Source organism: Lagenorhynchus albirostris, chromosome X (assembly GCF_949774975.1).
Source record: "Lagenorhynchus albirostris chromosome X, mLagAlb1.1, whole genome shotgun sequence".
In the NCBI taxonomy this organism is placed as follows: domain Eukaryota; kingdom Metazoa; phylum Chordata; class Mammalia; order Artiodactyla; family Delphinidae; genus Lagenorhynchus; species Lagenorhynchus albirostris.
Genome location: NC_083116.1, coordinates 38103454 through 38116621, shown reverse-complemented (window position 1 = coordinate 38116621; position 13168 = coordinate 38103454). Strand labels below are relative to the sequence as shown.

Here is a 13168-nt window from a genome sequence, read left to right as displayed (position 1 = left end):
TGCTTGTGGATGCATCCTTCCTTAGAAAATGCAGTTGGAATCTGGTGCTGGAGATGTGAGATTTGAACTCTAAGGGATCTTAGAAGTAACTGAATAAGTTAGTTCATTGTTCAAATAAGGCCAACCCAGCCCTTTAGGTTCTAGATGAGATTAAGAAGAATGAGAGAATGGAAATAACTTCCGAGTAATAATTGAAGCCTTTAAATGATTTGGGAACACATTCATATGTGCACCATACACACCTACATGTTTTAAATTCCAAAACTATCTCAAGTAACCAACAAAAGATTACAGAAATATCAGCTGTAAATGATAAGCCATCAAGAGTTGAAATGCCAGTCATCCTATTTTTACAGTAATATAAATAAGTATAGACATAAACCTAAGACTGAATTTCAGCGTTCTGGGAAAGAAGTACTGCATATTTCCAGTCTAGAGTAGCAAGTAGGGGTGTGGGAGGAGTGGGAAAGGGAATCGATATTTATTTAACTCCTGCTATGTTCCGGGTTCTGTGCTAAGGCTGTTATCTCTATTTTCTCATTTGGTTTTTAGAACAATCCGTGGGATAGGTGACAGTGCTTCTGTTTTACTTGCTGGAAAGATGGGCTCAGAGATGTTAAGTAACTTGTCTGAGGTCACTCAGCTTATAAGTGTTAAAGCTAGAATTCAGACTCAGACCTGCTTGACTTTAAATCCAGAGCTTTTTCCAGTCTACCTTTTGCCTCCCGGGAGAAAAAGGTGCTGAGAAGAAATGGCACCTTAGCACATGAAAACCCTCAAAAAGAAAAAGAGGAAGGGTGCTTTTTCTCTCTAGTTATAGCTACAAAGAGAGTGATCAAAGAGCAGGATTTCTTTGATGGTTAGAATGAAACACGGGGAATCTGAAGGAGCCCTGGCTTTGAAATTAGAAAACCTAATTTGGGTTGTAATTCCATTGCTTCGTAGTTTATATGACTTTGATAACTCACTTTACCTCTCTGGATCTCAGTGTCCTCATCTATAAAATGCAGACAGTAATGCCTGCCCTAGCAATCTTGTAAGGTTGTTATGAAGATCAAATGTAGAGATCAAATATACCTGAAAGCAGTCTCTAGTCTAAACCAAAACAACTACACAGCTATATTAACTACACAACTGTAACTAATGATTTCCTTGGTTATAGTAACATTATATTAAGATGATCAGCTCTTTGGAATTTCCCAGCAAGTCCTTCTTGCTTCTCCTTTTCTTTGTATTTTCTCTAGGAGCTACTGGATTTCCCAAAGTGAGAAACTGAGCCCTGAGCCCTAGGCGGAAAGTAAAGACCCAAAGTAAATCACATTCTGTGCCCCCTTATACCGTCACTATTTATGTATGGGTGAATCAGGTTAAGGGCAACATCAAGGGCAGACTTATAAGGGAAAAGAAGCTCCCAAAAGGTAGCCTTTTGTCTGAGCAAGTGTGAGGTTGGGGGACACAGACCTACCTGCTTTGTCCTAGTGAAGGTGGAGAGAGGTTATGAATAACAGGAATTATACACACACAAGCACATATGCAAACACTCACACATATGTGAGCCTCAGGGGCTTTTCACCATAAGGCAATGCCCAACAGGATAGAGTCCCTAGATGTAACCTAGGGCCATCGCTGTTTCCAGTAATACTTGCATAATACCATACTTTCTGTTCATATTTTTGACAACTGCCTCTCATCTTTCCTCATCAATACCACAGGCAGGCTAACTGGTGAATCCCTGCTCTGTAGAGCAGGGATTGTGTGTGGGAAGGTGCATATTCATCAATGCATTAACAAGTATTTTAATGAGCCTCCAAGGTATAGTGCTCTACTATGCTTGGAGCTCAGAGTACAGGACAGATGGGGTCCTCTCCCTTAGGGAGCACCACAGAGGAAACTGAAACAGAATGTAATTACGGTATTATATTTTTGTAAGTGAGGGAATGTGTTAACTTTCTTGCTTACACCCCTATTTCTTCGAGACCCACCCTAATATCTTTTGGGCTCTGAGCCTGGGGAATTGTGTTAATTATGAGGGAGCCCAGAGCAGAAAAACAGAGAATAACAAGCTTGAGCCAGCCAAATTCCTTCCCAGCCAAAGATGTGAAATGTAATCAGTGTTTTGTCAGAAATCAGCACTTGATCTCCTTTCTGGCATCAGCCTTCTGCTCTGAATGGAGGGGGAAGGTGATGGTCTGGCTCCTGGTAGGAAGAGAGACCATTTTATCTTCAGATGCAGGGTGAACTCTGTCCACCAGTGTGGAGGTAACTACATTTGGGCATGAGATCTAGATGCTTAGGTGTGGGAAGAAGAATAAGAAAAGGGACATGGTAATCTCAGAGAAAAGCAAATCGTGACCCAGTATGTTCCAGAAAGCAAAAAATATGCAGAAACTGAATAAAAATAAACCAGATGATAAAACAGTGCTTGCTTGTTTGTTCGGCAGAAAACCCTAGAAGATATAGTGGTTTTAGCAATAGTAGTCACAGTCATCACCATCATCAGAGCAGTAGTAGTAAAACAACAACAACAACTATTTGACTACCTATTATATATCAGAAAATGTATTAGGTGCTTTATTTCTGTTGCTTAATCTAATAAGCATGTACAAAACCCTATGAGGCTAGATACTAGTATCATCCTAATTTACAGAATAGGAAATTTAGGCTGCTTGCCCAAGACCAGACAGAGCTAGGAGGCTAACCTGAGGCTAACTTCAGGTCTGACTTCAAAGCCCATTCTTTTAACAAATTTCAGTTTGGCTTTTGGTTCAGTAAAGATAAACCCCTACCCCAGGACACCCAGGGATCCTTCCCAGCGAGTGCCCGTGTGTGTGTGTGTGTGTGTGTGTGTGTGTGTGAGTGTGTATGTGTGTGTGTGGGCGCGCGCACGCTCTCTCTCAGTCTCTCTCCATCCCCAACCCCATCCCCACCAAGATAGCCTGACCAAGAGCTCTCCTCAGGACCCCTTTATCTCCTTGCGCTTTCCTACATAGAAACTCCTTAGCTCTGGTCTCTGTCCTGGCTCATGAGGCAGTCAGGACCCCTGGAAATACGTTCTCAAGGCATCTTTGTTACCTACTCACAGAACTGGACTTTTTTCTGGGGTCTCCTTTTTCACTGATGCTCTCGTACAGAATTTTTCAGGTCCGTGTCCTGAGGCTCTTTCCTGGTGCTTCTCTGTCTTCTTTCCCTACCCCCCAACTCCTCCACCCTCCGCAGCTTAGAAAGCAATATAGGCTCTTCTTCAGCTCTTTTCACTCTTCCACTTGGGCCCTTGCTCTTTCTAGTGACCATCTTCCTTTTCTGAACATGGATCCAGTGTTTTTTTTCCTTTTGTCATCTGAAGTCCCCTGTCTCATAAAGAATGACTTATTTCTCAGAATTATGGCTTCCCTGACCTTAGCTGTCAGAGTGTGAATTTCCTTGGCTCTCGCAGTAGATTCCTTGTTCTGTATGTATATAGGAAGTATCAGGATACCAAAGCCAACTCCCAGAAACAAAGGTCTTGGGGAGGGATGCTTATGTCAGACTTGAGTACAAAGTAGGGCTAAGTGCTCCCCACGGTCTAGTCTGAGGCTAAAGAAGGCATAATCTTTCATTGGCTTGCCCTGCTCTCTTTCTCTTACATAGTTCTGTGGTTGTGAAAGGTAGTTAAAAGGAGGACTTGGGGAAAAGCCCTAGACTCGGAATCAGGAAACCTGGTTTCTGATACTGGCTCCGCCGCCGCCCACTAGCTGCATGACCTTGGCCAGAGTGGCCAGTGCATCACGTTACACTGCCTGCTTCGCTGTATTAGAATTACCTGATTCTGTTTTGTGTCCTTCATTGGACTATAAGCTTCTTAAAGGCAGTGGCCATGACCACGCCATATTCATTTTGGAAACCGCAATTCCTAACTGGTCTCTCTGACTCATGCTGTCCCCCCTCTAATCCATCTTCCACATTGTTGTGGGAATGATCTTTTTAAAATGCAAAGCCCACATGTCACTCCCCTACCACAAACCCTTCAATGGTTCTCCATCACCATTAAGATAAAGATTTATAAGACCTATCATGATCTGGACCCTACCTACCTCTAGCATGTGCTTTTTACTACCTGCACTTTATAATTTGTTCATTCATTCCACAGATATTTAAGCATATTTCTGCCTTGGGCCGGGCATTGGGAGCACAGTGTGAACATGGCCCCTGCCCTCACAGAACTTCCACTCCTCACCTTTTCTCCTGGCTGACTACTACTTGTCTTTTAAGACTCAGCTCAGGCATCACTTCCTCCAGGGAGCCATCACACATGCTCTGTACTTCTCTCTCTCTCCTTACCCCGTGTACCTGGAACACCCTATGCATGCTTCTGTCATAGCAATTCTATGTACTGATCTGTCTCCCCACCAGACTGCAAACTCTGAGAGCGGGTACTGTGTCCTATCAACTTTTTTATACCCAGCACATGGCTTGGTACACAATAGGTATTGAGGAAGGATAACTGAATAAACAGTACCCTCTGGTGGCTGACTGTTGTAAGTATAATCTTTTATGCATCATAAGGTGAGTAAAGCACAGCCGATTTTCCAGAGGAGGTAACTTTTTCTTTCTTTTAACATTGGGTGAAGAACCATTTCAGAGTATGTGATCTCCTAGCACCCAGGTTGTTATTCCGATATCTTTCCAAATCTTCCATAATGCAGCAAACAATATGTAAATGATAGAACAAAATTACCATTTCGAGTAATTATGTAAAAAGAAAACGTTAAGGGAAACTTGTCTCATGTAATGAAGAAATGTAATCTAGTATACAGTTTTGCATTTGTCCTTTATTTCAGGGCCAAAATACTCACATTCATTCATTAATTCAACAGATATTTGTTGAGTACCCACAGTGTGCCAGGCATTATTCTAGGTGTAGTGAACAAAACAAAGTCCTTAACTTTAAGAAGCTTACATTCTAGTTGGCGGAGACACACAATAAACAAATATATTTTTATTAGAGGTTATAAGTGTTATGGATAAATATAAACCAGGGTGCGAAGTGGAGTATGAGATGAGATGCCATTTGAGCAAAGGCCTGAAGACATATTAGTTATAACTTCAGAAAAATACATAAATGTTGGTTCACCAGACCTGCCTAAATCATTGTGGGACATCTAGAGTTTTCTTTCTTTCTTTTTCTTTTAAATTTTGAAATAAGTTTAAGCTCATATAGAAGTTGCTAAAATAAACCTAAGTGTCCATCGACAGATGAATGGATAAAGAAGATGTGGCACATATATACAATGGAATATTACTCAGCCATAAAAAGAAACGAAATTGAGTTATTTGTAGTGAGGTGGATGGACCTAGAGTCTGTCATACAGAGTGAAGTCAGAAAGAGAAAAACAAATACCGTATGCTAACACATATATATATGGAATCTAAAAAAAAAAAGGTTCTGATGAACCTAGGGGCAGGACAGGAATAAAGACGCAGACATAGAGAATGGGCTTGAGAACACGGGGTGGGAGAGGGTAAGCTGGGACAAAATGAGAGAGTAGCATTGACATATATACACTACCAGATGTAAAATAGATAGCTAGTGGGAAGCAGCCACATAACACAGGGAGATCACCTCAGTGCTTTGTGACCGCCTAGAGGGGTGGGATAGGGAGGGTGGGAGGGAGGGAGATGCAGGAAGGAAGAGATATGGGAACATATGTGTATGTATAACTGATTCACTTTGTTATACAGCAGAAAGTAACACACCATTGTAAAGCAATTGTACTCCGATAAGATATGTTAAAATAAGTAAGTTCCTGTATCAAAAAGGGAACTGTAAAAGATCATTAAAATCTAGCAATTTAAAAATAAAAAAAATAATTTAAAAAATTAAAGAGGGCTTCCCTGGTGGCGCAGTGGTTGAGAGTCCGCCTGCCTATGCAGGGGACACCGGTTTGCACCCCGGTCCGGGAGGATCCCGCGTGCCGCGGAGCGGCTGGGCCCGTGAGCCATGGCCGCTGAGCCTGCGCGTCCGGAGCCTGTGCTCCGCAACGGGAGAGACCACAGCAGTGAGAGGCCCGCGTACCGCAAAAAAAAAAAAAAAAAAAAAAATTAAAGAAAAGAATTTGTTAAAATAATAGAGTTCCAACATACCATTCATCTCCTCTTCCCCAGTGTTAACATCTTTCATAACCATGTAACTATCGCAATTAGGAAATTGTCATTGGTACAATATTCTACTAAGCAAACTACAGACCTCATTCAAATTTCACCAGTTTTTACATGTACTCAAACTTTGGGGGACGGGGGAGTATGTGTATTTCCATGAATTTTATCCCATGTATAGATTCGTGTAATCACCACTATCATCAGAACAATACAGTTTCATCACCCCCAAAAACCTCTGGGGTGCAAACTCTTTGTCGTCACATCTGCCCCCTGGCAACCACTGATCTGTTCTTCATCACTATGTAACTTGTAGAATATTATATAAATGGAATCATACTTTATGTGACATATTATGATTTGCTTATGCCACTCATCATAATGCCTCTGAGATACATTTAAGTTGTGTGTATCAATAGTTTTAAAAAATTTTATTGTTGATGTTCCACAATTTGTTTATTCATGCCTCCACTGAAGAGCATTTCGGTTGTTTTTGGCTAATACAAATACAGCTGTTATAAACATTCATGCAAGTTTTTTGTGTGTTTAGACATACATGTTCATATTTCTAGGGTAAATACACAAGGGTGAGATCTAGAGAGTTTTATATCTTCAGAGAGGGTTATAAGCAAGTGCTGTGCTTCACAAAACAAGCAGTAGAGTAGGAAGAACACTGGATGGGGAGTTAAAGGATCTTGCTCCAGCCTTGCCCTGTCATTGATCAGTAATATGATGTGTTTTTTTTTTTTTTTTGCGGTACACGGGCCTCTCACTGTTGTGGCCTCTCCCGTTGCGGAGCACAGGCTCCGGACGCGCAGGCTCAGCGGCCATGGCTCACGGACCCAGCCGCTCCACCGCATGTGGGATCCTCCCGGACCGGGGTACGAACCCGCGTCCCCTGCATCGGCAGGCGGACTCTCAACCACTGCGCCACCAGGGAAGCCCTAGGCCTCATATTTCTATCTGTAAAATGAGGAGCTAGGAATTGATGATTTCTTCAGTCTTTTTAAGATCTGACAGTTCGGTGGTTCTGAAGAGACAGAAAGGAGGTTTCTGCCTCACATAGGATTTATAGCTATATATATAGAATCCCAGGTGCAAACCTAGATTATGCCTCTCCTACTTCTTGCATGTTCTAAACAGCAACCTTGTGTGGAAAGAGAATATGGGGGAGAAAGTAACTAACCCTAAGGCTACCAAGGTTTGGGGGTCTGATCCCTGAGGAGAAGGGACTCCAAAGCCAACAAAGAATTGCCGCATGGCACAGGGCCATTCCTAAGGCATGTATGTGGAGCAAATTGTCCTCTCTGTTGCCAAAACTTTTGTTAGTTAAACTTAGGGTGAAATAAATATGGGATACGTGTATGTGTTGATACACATGTGTGTGCATTATATATTCTAAATGTTACATTATATGCATTTTTATACTATATATTATTTTCAAAATCAGGAGGGAATTACACAAAATGTTTGTAATAGTTAACTCAAAGGAACGTGATTATCTTGCGAGGCAACTCTGAGAGGAAAAGAAGTATGTTTATGAACACATTTTCTCTGTCTCTGTTTCTCCCTCTCTCTCTCTCTCACACGTGTGCACGCGCACGCACACACACACACACGCACGCACGCACGTATGCACGCTGGTTAAATCACAGACAAGAGCCAGGCTGCCGGAGAGCAAATGCTGGCTCTGCCATTTACTAGTTATATGTATGACCTTTGGGCAAATTACATAACCTCTGCGTTTCTCAGTTTCTTTTGTAAAATGGCAATGATAACAACAGTGCCAACTTCATAGGGTCAGTGGGAGAAGTAAATGAGTTAAAATATATGAAGCAATTAGACCAGCACCTAGCACATCGTAAGCACCCACAAGCTGACAGGAAACGTGTCTGTCAGTCGATGTCCATGTCTGTCTCGAGGCCTCCCACAGCATGGATCCCTGGGCCCAATACGCTAGGGTTCTTACACTTCAAGAGATGGCCTGGCTGCTACCTCCTCAGCCACACTACTTTTCTAGTGTGTGTGATCCACATCCTAGATGGGAGTGATCCACGCCCATCCCCCACCTACCTCTACCCTGCAACCCCTCATCTACTCCTCTGCCAAAAAATTAAACTTAAGCACTGAGGCAGTAGGTTGCTTAACTATGCCTCAGGAAGTTTTCATTTTTTTGTCTCCTAAGCTGCAGTTACTCCAGTACAGGGGACTCAAAATCCTATTAGTAGTTTTACATGTCCCCCAGTCTGTTAAGTGACCCCCTCCCTCCAAATCCAATGAAACAGATAAAATTCATAAAAACAGCCCTACTTCATTTAGTTATTTTTATGTAAAGCTGGCAGAATCATCTTTGAAATGTTGCAGTGTTTTGCTCTGGAAAATGAAAAAGAAGGTAGTCTCGTCTTCCTCTTCCTGTTATACATTTGAACCTTCCTTATACGAAGGGCTGCGGAGGTGGTGGTGTGTGTGATGGTGTCCTTTAAAGTGTGATCTGGATCAACACCTTAGCTTAGATGCTGCCACAGTAAGTGCAACATCTGTATCGTAAACATCATGGTTTCTTTCCCCCCCCAGCTTTATTGACATATAACATTGTGTTTTAATTGACATATATCACATATAATTGACATATAATATATAACATTGACATATAACTGACAGAAAACATTGTGTAAGTTTAAGGCGTACAATGCGATGATTTGATATGCTAATATATCACAAGATTACCACAATAAGGTTAATTAATACATTCCTCACCTTACATAGTTACCTGTGTGTGTGTGTGGTGAGAATATTTAAGATCCACTCTCATAGCAACTTTCAAGTATACAATATAGTCTTGTTAAGTATAATCAAGGAATCTAAAAAAAAACCTGAACTCATAGAAACAGAGAGAACATTGTGTTTTCTTGACTGCATCGTTACGAGAGTAATGAATTCTTTGCAGCTCAGCAAGGTGACAGAGTTGTTCGTAACAATTCCTTGATAATCCGTCAGATGTTCAATTTACCTCTCACTTTTCCTTCTCATCTCCTTTGCACAGAAAGTGGCTGCGTGTAGAATGAAGCCCTCAGCCTCTTTTCTCTGACATTTTGGAGTCTGAGAAGGTGGGGCAGTGGTCACCTGGGTGCTCCTGGGCAAGAATGGGAAGTGAGAAATGTGTTGTGCCCTTCCACTTCTTGGAATACTATGCCTGCTTTTTCTCTCCACCTTGTTCTCAGCTAAGATGGTTAAGGTGTTACTATGGCATTAAGATCCAGACATTTAATCCAGGTACGTTCAAAGACTCCAAATGACAGTGCAGCTTTCCATAATATATCTGCAGTCTCCGTTTCTAGCCTTATTTCCCTCCCTTGCATCTGTCAGGCTGATCTGCTTTACCCAAACACGTTCTTTGCTTTCCTGCCTGTGTTTTCGCTCATGCTATTTATAGTATTCTCTCTGCCTGGAATTCTCTCCCCATAAACCTCATCCTTCAAGACCAGCTCAGCTACATGAAACCTTCCCTAATCCCCTGATTGTCCTTTTCGACAGGCCAAATTATTTTCCCTTCTCTATGCTCTCCTAGAGCTGTGTTTGTATTCTATTGCTTGTTCTGCTATTCGTTAAATTGTAATTAGCTGAATTCACACTCATCTTTTGCACTAGACTATAAGTGCCTTGAAGGCAGAAACTGAGTCTTTTTCATCATTTTGGTCCCACTCAGGAACCCTTGTATGTGGTGTGGGCACTCAATAAGTGTTTGTTGAAATAAAAACATTTCCAAATGATCTTTAATGCTGGCATTTCAAAATCTCCTAGGGGGAAGGGGAAGATCTATTTGGGCAGAAGGTTTCAGGAAATAATCATTTATTTATTTATTTTACTTTTGGTTGCACTGGGTCTTCGTTGCTTCGTGCGGGCTTTCTCTAGTTGTGGCGAGCCGGGGCTACTCTTTTTTTTTTTTTTTTTTTTTTGCTGGGGGCTACTCTTCGTTGCGGTGCACGGGCTTCTCATTGCGGTGGCTTCTCTCGTTGTGGAGGGCGGGCTCTAGGCACGTGGGCTTCAGTAGCTGTGGCACATGGGCTTCAGTAGTTGTGGCTCATCAGCTCTAGAGCGCAGGCTCAGTTGTTGTGGCGCACCGGCTTAGTTGCTCCGCGGCATGTGGGATCTTCCCTGACCAGGGATTGAACCCGTGTCCCCTGCATAGGCAGGCAGATTCTTAACAACTGCGTCACCAGGGAAGTCCAGGAAATAAACTAAGCTGGCATTGATCTTTTAGAGTGGAGTACACTAAGATGGAGATGCCGAGGAGGAGTTCTATTACCACGTAAATAAATTGCACTTGAGTCTGGGTAGAGGGCTCATCCACTATTTCATACATATTGTTCCACCTGAACATGAAATCTCAGTTCCTCCTGAACTCCAGTGTGGTGCTCTGCAGGACTGATGGACGTGACTGAGCTGAGGGGAAGGTATGAGGTGAAGTTTCTCCTGGGGGTGGGCTGGAGGGAAGGCTGATGAACTTAAAACCCAGAGATAAAAGACCTATAGAATGAGTGTGTGGGAGATCTCCCAAGAAACTATGAAATAAGCTCTCTAAAAGAAGGGAAGGGTAAAAGGTTAGTTCATTTACATTTCAATAGGGAACAGGAACAATGACCAACATAACTTTGCAGTCTCTTAAACCTTGGCAACTTGTGGCTTTTGTGAGCCCCTATGTATTGATTTCCTTGTAGTGACCAGCAAGAAAATCCTTCAAATAGGGAATGTGTGTCTTTGTGTCAGAGAAGGATGGAAATTGGGGAAGACTAGGTCTGACTGGGTTTAATCTTTGGGCTGGGAGGTAGGAAAGAACTACAGGAAATAGAGTAGGGTGGGCAGTTGGAAAGAAACAGGAGAGTCAAATTCTTGCTGCCTTTGGGAGGAAAGAAGAGAGCACAGAGCAGAAAAGATCTGGAGCTTAACAGGAAGGCCCATGTTCCCTAGTGCTTAGGCCTTGGAAGACTGGTGCTCAGACTCAGTCTTAAACATCAGAAACTGCCCTTCCTTTACACAAATAGGTTGCCAAGATTACTGTAATGGTATTTTCAGGGAGGATAGATGTTTCCACAGACATAAAGCCATTTAGGCAAACCCACTAATCTAAACCAAAGAACAAACTTCAAATAAAAAGCTTGAGTCTTCCACAAACCACCAACCAACTAACCAATGAACCAACCAACAGATCAACCGACCAAGAATGCCTATCAATATAACCCCAGTTGTTTTCAGCTGACGGTTAATAAGCAAGTGAAATACCTCACTGCATTTTCAAAGAAAACTGCAAACATGGAAAATACCAGGGCTTTCAAGTGCCTTCCAAGCAATTTGAGATGTTTTATTCACATCATGAAGACAGATTTTCCCTGGAGTATTTCCTGTTCAGAAAACACTTAAGGACCCTGCTCTTTTGGGCTGCTTCTTGACATGGAAAGATTTTAATGTCACTGCTTTAACTTTAGTTTGGGATTTTGCCTCTTCAGCCAACTTTCTGCTCTACTAGTTGCATCTGGCTGTTTTATCTTGCCTGATGCAACTGTCCAAACCCCACCCAAGCTCCCTCACTTCAACCTACATTTTCTCTACAAAATGCATTTAGTATAGTATATTTTCTAATGTTTGCCATTCCTATTTTGATTTTTCACTTTGCTAAATCCATCGGTAAATGTTTCTTATGTGTTTGTTATGTTTAAGGCATTGTGTCTGTTACAGTGGGAGAAACAAAGTGTCATAAAACCTTTCCTCAAGGAGCTTGCTGTCTAATTGAAGATTTTCAAGCAAGGGGGTGCGTCTCGTATTTGACCGTTCCTTTCAGTTCCTGTTACCCTCCTTGGCTAGGCCCTGTTCACATCACAATAGCCTCCTAAATTGTCCCCATGCTTACTATTACCCCCAGTCACATTAAGCCCAGTTCATCTTCTTAAAAAATTTAATTATAGTCGTTCTCCCACCATCTTACCCTCTCCCCCCCTTCCCAAATTTTCAAAGATACCATATTGTCTAAAGAGTAGGGTTCAATCTCATTCGCTTGGCTCAAAATTTCCCTCCTTCTCACCTTTTAAATCTGAGTCCTATCCATCTCCAAGGCTCAATTCAAGTCCCACTTCATTCAAGCGTCTTTTCTCCACTTCCCCACTGAGAGTGATCTTTCCCTTCAATTTCTGTAGATTGTAGCCTTCACCACTCATTGATATTTCACTTATGCTATCTTGACTTGTTTGCTTTATATGTATGAGGCTTCCCCCCATAAAATTGGCCAAGGACCCAATAAGCTGAAGCCCTTATCACCCTTTGTACTGCACATTTATTGAGGGCAGGGCCTGAGCATAATGCATTGCACACAAGAGATGATTAATACATGGTTGATGATGAAGACGGTGATGATTTTCCCTGGTTTCAGGGTGTAGGGTGGATTATGGGGGGCGGTTACAAAGGAAAGATTCTAGAGGCAGGGGGATGAATTAATGAGGCTTTTACAATAATAGTCCAAAAAGATGATAAGGGCTTCAATTTATTGTTTCCTTGGCCCAGAGCCTCATTGTATTACGAGAAGAACTTTAGTGAGATTGAAAAGAAAAGGAGGGTAGGACTCTGGCAGGACTGCTGTGAATTTATGTGGGGGATGAGGGAGAAGTAGGTAACTGAACCTGAGCAAGTGCGATAATGATAGTAGAAATAACCAAAAAGAGGAAATCAGAGGTGGAAGCTGGATTTAGAGGGAAAGTGATGAGTTTGTTTTTAGAGATACTGAGTTTAGGGTAACTTGAGTAACCAAGTGGACATGTCTGGCAAGCAGTGAGATACTGCCCCCCGTTCAATTCAATGCAACAAATATTTACTGAACACAGACCACATGTCAGTCACTGTGCTGGAGATATCATCAAATACGACACAGCCCCTGGCCTCCAGAACTCACATTTGATCAGGGAAGACAAACTAATAAATTCCTGTAATGTAGTAAATGGTATAATAGAATTATATATAAAGTACTATGGGAATATAAATAGCGAACCAA

At 42.1% G+C, this 13168-nt stretch overlaps 1 protein-coding gene across 8 annotated transcripts in view; it reads left to right on the top strand.

The window, feature by feature from the left end:
- Window positions 1-13168, top strand: part of MID2 (midline 2) — a 104739-nt gene that overhangs the window by 67191 nt on the left and 24380 nt on the right. The window lies entirely within an intron of this gene.